The 14,702-nt window shown below is 46.0% G+C and overlaps 1 protein-coding gene across 1 annotated transcript in view; it reads right to left on the bottom strand.

Annotated features, from left to right (window-relative positions):
* Positions 1 to 14,702, bottom strand: part of LOC114676823 (uncharacterized) — a 197,647-nt gene that overhangs the window by 99,035 nt on the left and 83,910 nt on the right. The window lies entirely within an intron of this gene.

Here is a 14,702-nt window from a genome sequence, read left to right as displayed (position 1 = left end):
AGCAAGAGTTCATCTCGAAAACAAAACAAAAAAATGGCCAGAGGCGGTGGCTCACGCCTGTAATCCCAGCACTTTGAGAGGCTGAGACACGAGAACTGATTGAACCCAGGAGGCGGAGGTTGCAATGAGTTGAGATGGCACCACCGCACTCCAGCTTGGGGGACAGAGTGAGACTCTGCCTAAAAAAATAAAAATAAATTTAAAAATAAAAATGAAAAAAATCAGCCTGGCGCGGTGGTGTGCACCTGTAGTCCCAGCTACCAGAAAGGCTGAGGTGGGAGGATTCCCTCAACCTGGGAGGTCAAGGCTGCAGTGAACCATGATTGCGTGATTGCACCATAGCACTCCAGCCTGGGCAACAGAGTAAGAACCCGTCTCAAAAAAAAAAAAAAAAGAAAAAGAAAAAAGAAAAAAAGGTTAAAATTTTCAAAGCTAATATATTCTTATTTTATTTTATTATTTTTATTTATTTATTTATTTACTTATTTTTAAGTGCAGCATGCAGTGGCATGATCTGTAGCCTCAAACTCCAGCACTCAAACGATCCTCCCGAGTAGCTGGGACTACAGGCGTGTGCCACTATACTTACTTAAAAGCTAATATATTATCTTAATAAGGGAGGAAACAGGTTTCAAAGACAGACAGAATTAAGACGAATGAGTAAAAGTTGAGGCAGACTTCAGGCTTGAGACCAAGGCAGGGCTTCTTAACCATGAGAACAAGCCTGTAAGCGCGGTGACTGGGCCCCTGGCAGTGAGCAGTGATCCCCTTACAGGTCTTGATATCAGGCGAGGCTGAACTAGAGGTCTGAGGATCCCAATCAATTCCAAGGTTTTATGATGGGTCACGTCAAAGCAAAAAATTATTCTGACACTTTTTACACATGGTAAGGCAGACTTTATTTAGGATTACTACAACAGGTGTCAAGGTCATAGCAACAGGGAGAAAGAGTGGGCTCAATTCCAAATACAGCAAAGACGTCTGGAGATCTGTAGCCAATGAGCAGGGGGTGGCGTCCGTGGAGGGGAAATTACTAAGAAGAGACATTAAAGTCAGGGGGAGTCTTGCTAAATCAACTTAACAGGATTCCTGCTGAAGGCAGTTTGACTTAGACAACAAGGATAGGAACTAGGAACTTGATCAGGTGTGATCAGACATCCAGAATAGAGGATATCTCTCTAAACTCATCTAGCAGCTCTCTAACTTTAGCAGGATTCTTGCTAAAACTAGCTAGGAAAGCCTGGAAGGTGGGGGTGGGCTAAAGGTCTAGCTGAGAAGGGGGCTCAGAGAAGCCGGATTCAAGTTTGGTCAAGGAGCAAGTCTTTATCCGTAATAGTAACTCCAGGGACAAACAGAGTTCCTGAGACCTCGAGGTGGTGCCCAAGGCAATAGGGAAGTACTAGGCAGAGCAAAGAGCAGAATCCAGACGTCCCAGCTTTCCCAGACCCAAGCTCAGCGGGGTGAGTTATAGCTGGTGCCCGGTAATACCTGACACCGCATAACACCTTCTAGTTTCTCCATTTCTTCCCAAGTATAATTATAATTATTGTGCTTTTTTGCAAAATCTAGAAATGGCCGTTTCTAAACATCAAGCTACCATACAATAACAGGAAACTACGTTTGCACATAATGCTGTGTGAGCAATTTACATACAATTCCCTGTGATACCGAGGCAGATTGATTCATCATCGTGAAGATAATGATGCTTTTCAAAGTGGCCTTGTAATGACAAGCATACAAATAAAATAGGCCAAAAACAAAAACTGAAACTAAAAGACTGAATTTAAAAGCCTCTGGCAAAAACCAGGAAGCCTGCGATCACTAACAGAATTACTAAATTACCCTAGCAAAGTTAAACAAAGTTCCATGATCCCCAAATCCAAAGGAAAGCATTTAAAGCTGACCCCAGCCTGGTCAACACAGCAAGACCCCATCTCCACACAAAAACTTTTTTTTAAGATTAAGTGGGCGTGGTGGCACACACCTGTTGCCCTGGCTACTTCAGAGGCAGAGGCAAGAGCATCATTTGAGTCTGGGAGTTCCAGGCTGCAATGAACTACGTTCACAACACTGCACTCCAGCCTGAGTGGCAGAGTGAGACTCCCTGTTTCTTAAAAAATAAAAATAAGACCGGGCGCCGTGGCTCACGCCTGTAATCCCAGCACTTTGGGAGGCCGAGGCGGGCGGGTAACGAGGTCAGGAGTTAGAGACCAGCCTAGCCAACGTGGTGAAACCCTGTCTCTAATAACAATACAAAAATTAGCTGGGCATGGTGGCACACGCCTATAATCCCCGCTACTGGGGAGGCTGAGGCCGAGGAAGCGCTTGAACCCAGGAGGCAGAGGTTGCAGTGACACGAGATCGTGCCACAGCACTCCAGCTTGGGCAACAGAGTGAGGCTCCATCTCAATAAATAAATAAATAAATAAATAAATAAATAAATAAATAATAAAATTAGCCAGGTGCGGTGGCATGCCTTTAGTCCTAGCTACTTGAGACGCTGATGTGGGAGGATTGCTCGAATTCAGGGTTCAAGGTTACAGAATATCCATTTCTAAAATAATAATAAAAGTAAAAATAGGGCAGGTGCGATGGCTCAGGCCTATAATCCTAGCACTTTAGGAGGCCAAGGCAGGTGAATCACCTGTGGCAGGAGTTCGAGACCAGCCTGGCCAACATGGTGAAACCCCGTCTATACTAAAAATATGAAAATTAGCTGGACGTGGTGGTAGGCACCTGTAATCCCAGCTACTCAGGAGACTGAGGCAGGAGAATTGCTTGAACCTGGGAGGTGGAGGTTTCAGTGAGCCGAAATCACACCATTGCACTCCACCCTGGGCGACAAGAGCAAAACTCTTTAAAAAAAAAAAAAAAAAAGTAGAAATAAATAAAGATGATACAACTGCCTTCCTTGATCTCAAAAGTGCGATCTACTTGCTGGGCAGAAGTTATTTAAGAATCCAGAAGGGTTGGCACACATGGTGGCTCACGCATGTAATCCTAGCACTTTGGGAGGCCAACTCAGGTGGATCACTGGAGGTCAGGAGTTCAAGACTAGCCTGGCCAACATGGTGAAAGCCCATCTCCACTCAAAAAATAGAAAAAAAAAAAATTAGCCGGGCGTGGTGGTGCATGCCTGTAATCCCAACTACTTGGGAGGCTGAGGCAGGAGAATCGCTTGAACCCAGAAGGCGGAGGTTTCAGTGGGCCAAGATCACACCACTGCACTCCAGCCTGGACAACAGAGTGAGACTATCTCAAAAAACAAAACCAAAAAAAAAGGCCAGGCGCGGTGGCTCACGCCTGTAATCCCAGCACTTCGGGAGGCCAAGGCAGGTGGATCACGAGGTCAGGAGATGGAGACCATCCTGGCTAACAAGGTGAAACCTTGTCTCTACTGAAAATACAAAAACAAAATTAGCCGGGCGTGGTGGCAGGTGCCTGTAGTCCCAGCTACTCGGGAGGCTGAAGCAGAATGACGAGAACCCGGGTAGGCGCCACTGCACTCCAGCCTGTGTGACAGACCAAAACTCTGTCTCAAAAAAAAAAAAAGAACCTAGAAGGGCGATGTGCTAAACACTCTCGGGTTGCCCTTCAGGTGACATTCCCTCTTTTTCCCCTGGGATCTGTGCCTGAGAGGCTGCCCTTCCTCACCTTCTGGCCCTGGCGAGGCACCCAGGGCAGGGATGAGGGTAGGAGGAGGGTCAAGACAGTAGGAGTACTGACACCCTGCTTCCTCCCCACAGCAGCACCTGGAGCTCTCTTCATCTCAAGTCCCTGTTTCTCTCAGGCTTCAGTTCTAGGGAACAAAGGGGCTTCCTCCTGCTGCCCCAGGGGACCCAATCCCTGTCTTTTTTGAGACAGGGTCTCATTCTGTCACCTAGGCTGGAGTACAGTGGTACGAACATAGTTCACTGCAGTCTTGAACTCCCGTGCTGAGCTTACATGATCTTGCCCCTCAGCCTCCCAAGTAGCTGGGACTAAAGGCACACACCACCACACCATACCTGGCTAATTTGGGCAGCAGCGGGGAGGATTGATAGAGACAGGGTCTCATTATGTTGCCCAGGCTGGTCTCGAACTCCCCGGGCTCAAGCAATCCTCCTGCCTCAGACTCCCAAAGTGCTAAGCTTAGAGGTATGAGCCACCGCACCCAGCCAGTCTGCTCTTCTTAACTCTGTGAAAACACCGTGTCTCGTGACTCTCTTCTGTCACCTGTGACTGTGCCATATTTTCCTGCCAAGCCTCTGACTGACAACAGTAGAAGAAGAGGGGCAGAGAATTTCAAATTCGATTTTCTATCTTTGCCCTCAATGGAGAGGAAAGAAACAGAGAACCTGATTTTTAAGCTAGATTTTCAGGCATGGGTAGGGGTAGGTGTGGAGCACTGTCTGAGGAGACTCCACGTGTAAGAGTGTCAGTGAAAACCTTGAATTTTTTTTTTTCTTTTTTTTTTTTTGGAGACAGAGTCTGGCTCTGTCACTCAGGTTGGAGTGCAGTGGCACGCTTAGTTCACTGCAACCCCTGCCTCACGTGTTCAAGTGATTCTCCTGCCTCAGCCTACCAAGTAGCTTAGATTACAGACATGAGTCACCACGCCTGGCTAAAACTTCGAATTTTCTACACAAAATTGTGTGTATGTATGTGTGCATTTTTCTGAAAAGAGAAATCCAGAAAGGAAAAGGTCAAAATGTTTCTATATCCTCAAAAGGTTACCAAAAATTTTAAGAGACAATGCTGCCAGAAAAACCACGTAGAAACAGCCACTGTCTCCCCAGGAGAAGAGCGAGCAACTGGTACGTGGCAGGCACCCAGGTCAGCTCCATGAGCAGGAAAGGCACCTCTTCCCCTGCCAAGGCGTGCTGGGCTGGAGGAAGGACCAGCACCACCCCCCAACTCCGGCCACCGCCCAGCCCGGAGGGGGCAGCTGGGATGGTGCATTCCTGCAAATCTCTCACAGCTCCCTCTCAACACTCAGTGACATTTGCAAAGCTCATCAGCCCAGCAGGTGTCGGATGCACAAGCAACAGCAAAAACAGTTCCCCGGCTGGGGAAAATCTCATCGTGTTGTTCTGAAAACTTCCAGGCTGCTGAGAGCCTCCAGGCAGCAAACCAGGAGGGAAAAAACACTCAGGAGACAACAGAACAGCAGAGTGGACCACACAGGAAATGCCCAGGTGGGCACAACGAAGCCCGGAGCTGTCCGCAGATTCCTGCCCCGGGTGGGGAGCAGTCAACCCTTCTGGAGCCCATATCCGCCCCTCGGGAGCTATGCTGGGAGGATCAGCAGCTCCCTCCCACTAGGCTCGGTTCCCTCTTTACCACACAGACACAATCATTCAGAATGAACCTCATAGGGCTATTGTGGTATAAAGTAGAAAATGTGCTTTGTATGTCAGCAAGACCCAGGAAATGCCTTCAGAAGTGTGTTAGGATAAGTATCAAAGTTCTTCTGTTTTCTTCCTTGCAGGGGTGATCATGGGTACAAACAAACAGCAGGTGACAAGGGAAGTTGATGGAATCAACTTCCCAGTTCCACAGGGCCCTTGCCCAAAGGCAGTGGCAAGGGCTAGGTGAGGTGGCTCAGGCCTGTGATCCCAGCACTTTTGGGAGGCTGAGACAGGCGGATCACCTGAGGTTGGGAGTTAAGAGACCAGCTTGACCAACATGGAGAAACTCCATCTCTACTAAAAATACAAAATTAGCCGGGCGTGGTGGCACTTGCCTGTAATCCCAGCTACTCAGGAGGCTGAGGCAGGAGAATCACTTGAACCCAGGAGGCGGAGGTTGCAGTGAGCCAAGATCGCGCCATTGCACTCCAGCCTGGGCAACAAGAGCGAAACTCCGTCTCAAATAACAATAATAATAATTAATTAATAAAGGGAGTGGCAAGCCAGCAGGCAATAATTAATTAATGAAGGGAGTGGCAAGCCAGCAGGCAATGCCACCTGAGAGGGGTGGGAGTCCTGGGTCCACAGGGAGCCCTACGATGGTCTCCACCTCCCATGCCGCGGTCCCTTTTCCTGCTGTGCCAGTGTCCTCAGCTCACAGGCACAGAGATGCTGTGGTTAAGAGCCTGGATGGGGAGCCTTGGTGGACGCTGGGTCTTGCCATGAACTGACTGGATGGCCGTGGGCAAGTTATATCATCTCTCCGTGACTTAGTCTCCTCATCTATGAATCAGGATGATCATAATCATAGTACTGTTTCTGTGAGGTATAAATAAATTCAAAGACAGTTCTCAGAATAGTGTCTGCGCTGGGCTCGATGGCTCACACTTGGAATCCCAGCACTTTGGGAGGCTGAGGCAGGCAGATCACTTCAAGTCAGGAGTTCGACACCAGCCTGGCCAACATGGCGAAACCCCATCTCTACTGAAAATACAAAAATTAGCAGGGCAGGGTAGCACACGCCTGTAATCCCAGCTACTCGGGAGGCTGAGACAGGAGAATTGAATAGCTTGAACCGCGGGGGCAGAGGTTTCAGTGAGCCGAGATCATGCCACTGCACTGCAGCCTGAGCAACAGAGCAAGACTGTGTCCGAAAATAAATAAATAAATAAATAAAAACAGCATCTGGTGTGCAGCAATAACTCAATAGATGCTGGCTGTCATATGTCCCGCATGTTTCAGTGAGTTTCCAAGGACCATTTAACAAAGAGGCCTCTGTGCTTCAGACACTGGCACCACCAGCCCATGAGCCTACTACCACATGGCCTTGATCCTAAGATGGGTTTCGTAACTTAACGTTCATACAATTACAATAGACATGCGCGTTTAACATAGATTTTCTCATCTATTAAATGGGGATAATAACAGCATCTAGCTAACAAGATTGGTGGAGGATTAAGGATTAAGAAATGCAGAATGCTTCGAACAGAGCTTGGCATGGTGTACTTATCAGAAATTGTCCTCTGCAGTTATTTTCACCATTTTTATAGTAATTGATCTGACCTGCTGCGGGCCTTCCCACTGCAATCAAATGTGGAAATTCTTCCTCATCCCTCGCTCAATCCAGGCATCACTTGACCCTGGTATCAAAGATGCATGGTCTGGGGCTGGCAAGCGAATGGCCTCGGTAAACAGAAAGATGCTGTGGAGTTTCAGGCATTTTCTGTGGTTTTCCCATTCTGTTGGCTTCCGAGAATTACTCACTTACAAAAAGAACATGGCGGCCGGGCGCAGTGGCTCACACCTGTAATCCCAGCACTTTGGGAGGCCAAGGCAGGTGGATCATGAGGTCAGGAGATCAAAACCATCCTGGCTAACATGGTGAAACTCCATCTCTACTAAAATACAAAAAATTAGCCGGGTGTGGTGGCGGGCGCCTGTGGTCCCAGCTACTCTGGAGGCTGAGGCAGGAGAACGGCGTGAACCCGGGAGGCGGAGCTTGCAGTGAGCCGAGATAGCGCCACTGCACTCCAGCCTGGGCAACAGAGCGAGACTCCATCTCAAAAAAAAAAAACCAACATGGCTTAGAAATTGCTGAGTTACATATTAGATGCAGGTTGATTTAAGGTTGGTTTTTTTTTTTTTTTTTGCCCTTGGGAGTAATTTTCAGGTCAGTATGTTGGCTTCTTGGTGGCCCCTGGAGCACAGCTGGCCTCCCGTCAGTCTGAGGGACTCATGGAAAATAAACCTTTAGCAGGGGCACACAAGGAAAACAATCAGAAGTGGAGAGAAAAAGTAGCAGGAAAGGGGTCCCAGTACAGTCAAAGATCATTGAGTGAGCCAGGAATTGAGACAATCACTAAATCAGTGGCCTCCACTGTCCATAACAAAGTCTGAAATAAGTTCCATCAAATCACTATTTTCCCTTCCTCTGTCACCTTAGCTGGTGCCTCGGTGCACTGGAGACTTGAAGAATCATTAGTCTGTTCTTGCATTGCTATAAAAAAACACCTGAGACTGGGTAACTTATAAAGAAAAGAGGTTTATTTGGTTCACGGTCCTGCAGGCTGCACAAGAAGCATGGCACCAGCATCTGTTTCTGGTGAGGCCTCAAGAAGCTTCCACTCGCGGCAGAGACCAACGGGGAGCAGACATGTCACAAGGCGAGAGAGAGTGCAAGAGAGAGGAGGTGCCAAGCTCGGCAAACAATCAGCTCTCCCGTGAACTAACGGAGAGCTCACTCATCACCATGGGGACGGCACCAAGCCATTTATGAGGGATCCACTCCATGACCCAAACACCTCCCACCAGGCCCCACCTTCAATACTGGAGATCACATTTCAACATGAGATTTGGAGGGAACAAGTATCCAAATCTTATCAGAGAATATTAAACCAGTAAGGATACAGTCAATGAAAGGTAGAATCCTAAAAGCACGGACTCTGGGTCAGATCACCTGGATTCAAATCTTGGTTCCCTCAACATTTAGCCATGCGACCTTGGTCCAGCCCCAGGCACTCTGTGCCTCAGTTTCCTCATCTGTAAGATAAGGATGGCAGCAGCTAACAGGCAAGTGAGGTGTAAATGAATTAATATATATGAAGCTCTTGGAAAAGTGGCAAACAACAAGCACTTACAAACCTTTAGTCTTTTTTTGTTTTGTTTTGAGGCGGAATTTTGCTCTTGTTGCCCAGGCTGAAGTGCAATGACGCAATCTTGGCTCACTGCAACCTCCACCTCCCAGGCTCAAGCAATTCTCCCGCCTCAGCCTCCTGAGTATCTGGGACTATAGGCATGCGCCACCACGCCCGGCTAATTTTGTATTATTGGTAGAGATGGGGTTTCTCCAAGTTGGTCAGGCTGGTCTCAAACTCCCGACCTCAGGTGATCCACCCACCTTGGCCTCCCAAAGTGCTGGGATTACAGCCCACCGCTCCTGGCCAACCTTTAGCCTTTATTATTCTTCAGTTCCTGCGGCCTGGGAGCCCTACAGGGAAAACCTGTTTGGGGTAGGGAGGGGAACTTTTCCAGCTCCCTGCAGCCAGTGAAATGGGAAGACAATTACAGACCAACAGAACAGGATTCAAACTGCAGCCGCTCCACACATAAGTTACTGTGAGCTGGTTTATTATTATTATTATTATTATTAGTTTTAGACAAGGTCTTACTCTGTCTCTCAGGCTGGAGTGCAGTGGTTGAAAGGAGTTGGGCACATTTTTCAGTCCCGGGCTTAAAACTTTCTGAGTTTAGTACAAATACATTTTATTTTCCCATTCTACTACCATATATTTTTTAAACTCCCTGAGTCCAGTACAAACACTATTTGGAAAGTCTCCGATAAGGGGACAGCCGTTCAAGGTTACTGAAAGCGCAGGAGTCAAAAAAATTTCTTTGTTCCCCTGCAACTTTCGGGCTATAAAAAGCAAACGCTCGCATTGTTCGGGGCCCTCTTGTATACTGTGTAAAGGAGGGACCAAGTTCGAACTTGTAGTAAAGATCCTTGCCACTTGGCTTTAACTCTGGACTCTGGTGGTCTTCTTTGGGGAACAAACAGTCTGGGCATAACATGGTGTGATCACAGCTCACTGCAGCATCAACCTCCCCAGATTCAGGTGATTCTCCCACCTCAGCCCCGCAAGTATCTGGGACTGCAGGTGCACGCCATCACATCCAGCTGATTTCTGTATTCCTTTGTAGAGACAGGGTTTCTCCATGTTGCCCGGGCTGGTCTCAAACTCCTGGGCTCAAGCGATCCCCCCTCCTCAGCCTCCCAAAGTGTTAGGATGACGGATTACAGGAGTAAGCCACTGCATCCGGCGCTGTGAGCTATTTTAGTTATGAAGTTCTCTGAAACTCATCTTCTTCACCAGCTACATAGGATTTGACCACTTCCTGGAATTGTTGTAAGAAATGAGACTATACCATGTAGGTATTAAATAAATGTTATTTTCTCCATCTCTTCCCCTTCCTTGGGGTGCAAAGGAGGCAATCAAAGCAAACACTACATTCTTGCAACTCTCAGAAAGCATGTCACCTACCCAGATCAAGGCCCCAGGGTGCCCTGAGACATCAAGACCAGCCGGAAATAGTGATGTTTTCCTGCCAAGAAACCAAGAATCAGCGCACTTAACCAGGGCACACCCATGTGGCCTGTCCTCCAATGCTGAGACGTCAGCCATTTTCCAGCCATGGCCCAGAGAGCAGGAGTCAGGAAAAGCAGAGAAAACAGCGAAACGATCTGGGCCTGGAGTTCTCAGCAAATCCTGATTCTAACCGAAAGTCATGGGAACAACTTGACAACCACTTCATGAGGTGATGTCCGAATCATTAGCAAGAAAGGCTAGGGCAGGTCATTTTTATATAAACATCTGAAGGATAAAGAGTGTAGACAAATGTCTAAAACAATGCCTAAAACGGCTGCCTACTGCCTGCTTACACAGCTTTTTCCTTCTTTAGACAAATGATAAAACATCAGCACTTCTGAATATAAATCATCTTCAATTAAGACATTTCTGTTGGAAAAGCACTTTTAGCAGGACAAACGAAATATCTGCCACTGTTCTCCAACTTGGGTCTTTCAAGGTTGGCAGGGCGATTTATTTTTGTTGATTAAACAAAATACAAATGGAAAGGGCCTAAAAATTGATTAGCCAATTAAACTCAATGATTCTCAACAATGAAATGTGCATTATTAGCTTTGCCAGAGTTATAAAAACGTCTCCGAGCTTTACTGCCATTTTCACGATTTACACCATCAATATTTGTGCTGACAGAAAGATTAAGTAAGGACTGGCTGATGCAAAATTTGTCTTCTCTTTTGCTGGAACGGAAGGAAGAGAAACGATTAAGGGCTTGGGCCATTTCAGGAAGAACATCTGCACTGCATTGGTAATTCTTGAAAGAACGATCTGGATTGAGCAAGGGAGCTGTTGTCACTCATTTTGTGTGTACTTGTTCTTTAGTAAATTACAGATTCACTAATAGGGGCCAATTTGTTGAGATGACAACAATCATAAATATCCAGATTCTTCATTTTCTCTTCTCGTTTTCCAAGGGGATGAGTGTCCAGACAGGCAGCCAACCAAATGATGGGTGTCAGATGCTTTTGCAAAATCGATCCATGCACAGAGGGGCGCCATGAGCCTATTTCAGTCCAGAACAGTTTTTCTTAATTGCCACCGTGAGGTCAAGATCACAACTGCAATAAATTTACTTACAATAGCCCAAAACCCAGGGCAGTAGAATGCTGATGCTTCCTGGTGGTCAGAGCAGGAATGTTGCTGGCTGCTAAGCATTTTTAAACTTGATTGTATATAATTGTTAATCACTGACCCATTCTCCAACCCTTCTGGGCTGGAAGATGTTGCTAGGCAACGAATTTTGCTCTAGATACTTTCTGAAAGCTAGTGAGGCAAAAACCAAGTGTCAACTAAGTAAACACTAACCATTAGAGACAGGTTCAAATAAAAAAGGGATGCCTAGCTTCCTTAGAGCACATCCATCTCATGTCCTTTCTTAATGTAGACACGTATTTCCTGCGCTTACAACTCAGCAAATAAGCAATCTTAGGTTGAACTGGGGGAAATTGCCCTTTTGGTAGCTCAATTTGGCAATTCATATGGGTCAACCTAATCAGAGGCAGGTTTCCACGGTCTGTGAAATAGAAGAACTATTTTCCTCCACGAGCGTAATCATAATTGGGCCTCGCATCAATAACACATCACTTACCTAAGGCACATATTTCCTGAAATTCCTTTTATAAGAAAGAGTTGGGAGAGGCAATCTGCTGGCAAATGCCTGAATAAGAAGTCAGAGTTATTTTTCCATTTTAGACTAACACAATCTGATTTGACCGATTCTTGTACAATATCCACACATTCCCCACCTTTTCAAATGTTCAGCGACTCAGGAAAGGGAACTAAATGCTTTTTTTTTTTGAGACGGAATCTCACTTTGTCACCCAGGCTGCGGTGCAGTGGCGCAATCTCGACTCACTGCAACCTCTGCTTCCCAGGTTCAAGCAATTCTCCTGCCTCAGCCTCCCAAGTAGCTGGCATTATAGGTGCATGCCACCATGCCCAGCTGATTTTTGTATTTTTAGTAGAGACAGGGTTTCACCATGTTGGCCAGGCTGGTCTCGAACTCTAAATGCATTTTTCTTAAATTGAGTTCAGGAACCCCAGAGGACATCCTGAAGATGAGGACAGAACTGCCAACTGCATGAAGGAAGTTCATTTAGGAGGAAAGAGGAAGGAAGGCAGCACGTTGGTATCATGGCATGATGCTATTCCCAGGAAGCAAGTGAAGTCTAATGACTTTCCGTGTCCCAGGCAGCTGAGAGCCTCACAGTCAAGAAATGCTAAAGAAACAGAAAGGCCCTATGTTAGTTCACAGAGTATCTCCACGAGGTTCTTAGAATGAATTACCATTGGGAGTCCAGAATAATAACCAGCTTAGGCAGTGTGTGCGCGCAGGTGATTAACCTCATTAGGAAAGAATTGGGAAAAAATTAAGAGGTGAAGGGAGAACTCGCAGTGACGTTTAAGGTTAGATTACTGGCTTTATTGAGCAGGTGTAAACAGCTATGCAATTTTAATTTTTAGCAAGCAAAATGAATTGTTTCTAGGATTATTAACAATTTATAAACTAGACACATGTAAACTTTGCATTGGGCAAATGGCAAATTGCCTTAAAAAGACAATAAAAAGTTTATCATCCATTCCCAGATGAGTCCTCTTAAAATAGAACCAAGCTTTGTGTTTAGTCTGGATTTGCTTTATTACCTACTTGTAATTAAAAAGTTTAAAAAAATCAATCCATACAGAAACATGTAGAGTTCAGAGTGAACAAATCCTCATTGTCACTCCCCAGAGGTTAACTTACAATTTGTTTGCCTACTTTTTACGAAAGTCACATCCTAATCCATATCCTGGCGACTGACTTTTTCACTCAACATTATAGCATAGAAACTACTTTTAAATGGAGTCCTCTGGAACATTCAGTATTCACCAGCCAATGTGTCCTTTTTTTTCTTTTCTTTTTGTCTCTTTTGTTCAAAATAAAACTTCTTAGTTGGTAAGAATCACCCCCTACCTATGAGTTTACAACAATTTAAAGACCACCAAAACAATGATCAATTATTCATCTTTCCAAAAGCTCCAAAGCACACTGTTAGAAGCCAAAGTGTTTCAACCCCAAAGATGTGTCAAGGAAATCCAGCCCAACACAAACGCGGTGAAGACAGTTAGCTGACATCCCAAATGCGTGGCTTCAGTTGGAATCCTAAAGGAAAGATGTCTACATCACCCAAAAAGAGATAAATGAAATCCAGAAACACCGAAGACTCAAGAAATATTAAGAGCCAACTGCTAAATTAGATTCTGAAACTATCTGCTATGCACTAGGAAAAGAATGTGATTTCTGGCCGGGCGCGGTGGCTCACGCCTGTAATCCCAGCACTTTGGGAGGCCGAGGCGGGCGGATCACAAGGTCAGGAGATCGAGACCACGGTGAAACCCCGTCTCTACTAAAAATACAAAAAATTAGCCGGGCACGGTTGTGGGCGCCTGTAGTCCCAGCTACTCGGGAGGCTGAGGCAGGAGAATGGCGTGAACCCGGGAGGCGGAGCTTGCAGTGAGCCAAGATCGCACCACTGCACTCCAGCCTGGGCGACAGAGCGAGACTCCGTCTCAAAAAAAAAAAAAAAGAAAGAATGTGATTTCTACAAGGACATTTTTACCTGTGAAAGAAATCGTGAGCCTGCTGGGAACAAGCAACTACTGAGACAAGGAACAAAAACAGCTTCGTGAGCATTAGGACTGTCACAACTGGGCTCTGCACAACTGAGATTCCACATTGCTTCAACTCGAGAACTGCTAAACCATATTCTTTACTTGAATTCTGGAGAAAATGGTCTTAATAGCTCAATGAACAGAATTTTTAAAAGCCACTTCCCCTCTCTAGACATTAGTTTTCTTGTCTATAAAATGAGAGGACTTGATTTTAAAAACTCTAAAATCTGTAACATGATGTATTCCTGTGATTCTGTTCGGTTATAATTATGTATGTGGGTGGATGGATGGATCGATGGATGGATGGATGGATGGATGGATGGATGGATGGATGGATGGATGGAAGGATGGATGGATGGATGGAAGGCAGAGATCTGCTGGAGTGGGACCGTACAGGCTTGTGACCAATTGTTACAGTTTTAGGAATTTTGTAGACCAGCTGACATACTGATAGCTTGAAATTGGCCATGATGGGAAAATTTACACCATAGAAATTGACAAAACACTACAAATCAAGCCTCTTTATTCACCTTGAGAAGCCCACTTACTAATACGCCACTGATGGAAGGGAAAAAGGAAGGGTAAGAAGGGGAGAAGAAAGATAAAGAAACAGTACCTGTAAGTGCCTACAAAGTCCTCCAAGTCGGCTGTTCCCCCGTATCTCCACATTCATACACTTCACATTTTCTCTGCCTGCAACCCTATTCCCCACTGGGATTCCCTGCCTGTTTTGCCTCTTTTAGAAAAGCCATTCCCGGCGTCTGCCCTCCACCTGAGATGCCACTACATGTGCTCTCACAGTTGCAGTGATTACCCGTCTCCAACCTCCTAGGAAATACCTACTACACAGTGCGGCCACTGTCCATTTAGTCGGCCCCACTAAAGCATCAGCTAATTCTGCACAGCAACTATGCATTTTAGCTCTTGGTGCTTAATGCCCAGCATAAAGACAGACACATGGCCACCATCCAATCAATCGATTTTAAATTAAAGCAATGGTTTTAGCTGCAAGGAAGAGCAA

This window comes from Macaca mulatta, chromosome 3, assembly GCF_049350105.2.
Source record: "Macaca mulatta isolate MMU2019108-1 chromosome 3, T2T-MMU8v2.0, whole genome shotgun sequence".
Classification (NCBI taxonomy): domain Eukaryota; kingdom Metazoa; phylum Chordata; class Mammalia; order Primates; family Cercopithecidae; genus Macaca; species Macaca mulatta.
This window is presented reverse-complemented; position numbering and strand designations above follow the sequence as displayed.